The following is a 1,937-nucleotide window of genomic DNA, read 5'->3' as shown; positions in this document are numbered from 1 at the left end:
GAAATTAGAAGTGAGATCCTATAGGCATGATTTCTATTAGGCAAAGCAATCAGATTCAAAAGAGCAAACCTACATGTTTTCTACTTATGCAAGCAATCAGACTTCAAAATAAGGTCCTAAGAGCAGGATTTCTACCCGTATTACCCCTTTAAAGTATGCATCTACCCACCCTTTTACTAAATACCCCTAATATCTGTTTACAAATTATTACAAGCCAATGAATGAATTACAGTAGTAAAATAGAAAATCAAGAAGCTATTCTATAGGGAGCCTGCAATTAGGCCCAAGTTTCCCAAAGCCTCCAATGGTCTCATAAGCCTCAATTCCATAGACAAATCAGAGTCTAGATGCATCAAAGTTCCCTAAGGGTCTCAAGGACCCCATGAAATGCTTACACCTAGACTTAACAACTAAGAATTGAACCGGTGTAGTGGGGAAATGCCAACTTCAATATGCTAGAGTTTAGAGGGCTCTCAAGAGGATCCCAAGGCAGTACACATACTGGAGGGGGCAGAACTTATTGATTAAGAGTAAAGTGGAAGTGCATGACACAAGTTGAAAAGGGTTTATTGAAAACTGTATTGGATAGTCTGTTTTGAAAATAATTAGTAAAGCAACAGAGATTTCTTGAAAAAGAGGTTGCAGTAGTAAACAAAGCTTAGACACCTTAATATAGGATCACACATAGTTAGTCGACACAATCCAAATGAATTTAGTAGTCACATAGGGGTCAAGGGGTTTGGGACACATAGACATTTGATTGCAAACACATAACCCAACAAGGGTCTTAGGACTGTTTTGGACATACTCAGAAATATTTGACACTAGCATAATCATAAACCAGTCAGGAATGACACCAACATAGAGAGGGATAGGTATTTGGGATTCATAAGATGGTAAGTACACAGTAAGTAAAAGACAAATGACAAGGCATGCTTTGAAACACACATAAGGGAATACATTAAACTAAAGGGACAATGAGACATAATAACATACTGATAATGTAACTTAACTACAAGTTTCACAACAGAACCACAAGTAGAAGCAGACTAGAAATAAGAGAAACAGAAACAATAAACGAAACATGTTGTTGTTGAGGCTTTAAGTTAAAACTAGGACATACAAGTGAAGAGAGAAGTAAGCAGAATGAAAGAACAAGAGAGCACAGATGATTAGCCTTGGCTTGCAACTGGCTAATAGCAGCAAATCACATAAGAGAGAGGGGAGAGCAGAGAGTTTTAGTAAGAGAGGTAGTTTTGACAACCAATATGTTCGTGTTTGTGTTAATGAAAAACTTAGGGTATTTATAGTTTTGAAAATAGGCAGAAAATAAGGTAACAAGTAAAGGTTCAACACAATTATGGAAGTAATCACAATTAAAATCCAATTAATACAAGTACTCCCCTTTAATCAAGGAATCACAGCTTAAACAGATACCAACAGGGATAATCAAGTAAAGAAAATCAGTTGAGAAAGACTGATTTTTACCATATAAGGGGTAGTAAAAGTATAAAACATATGATTGAGTCTAAGTACAGAATATACCAATTAAGGAAAGGATTCAGTAAGAATGAAGTACTATAGCAAATAAGGAAATGGAATCAGTCAATTTAAATAGACGAGTAGAACTTTAGGGTTTTGAAAGAAAATCTTGCAATCAAACCATCAATTAAGGAAATCAGAATCAAATCAAGAGAAGGTTATGGTTCTATATTGCAACATATAAATAGAGAAGAACGAACAGACGTAACAAATAGGCAAAGTCAGCCATATCGATAGAAGGAAGAAAGAGATGAACAAATCAAGATGAATAACAATCACACGAAGGTGATACAAATAAGCCAAAAACTCAGTGGAGAAACCCATTCGAAGCATAGTAACCAGCAGAAACTTTAACAAGCTCAAGTAATCATGCTAACACGCAGAACAAAACAAAG

This window comes from Nicotiana sylvestris, chromosome 3 (genome assembly GCF_000393655.2).
Source record: "Nicotiana sylvestris chromosome 3, ASM39365v2, whole genome shotgun sequence".
Taxonomy (NCBI): Eukaryota; Viridiplantae; Streptophyta; class Magnoliopsida; order Solanales; family Solanaceae; genus Nicotiana; species Nicotiana sylvestris.
This window is presented reverse-complemented; position numbering follows the sequence as displayed.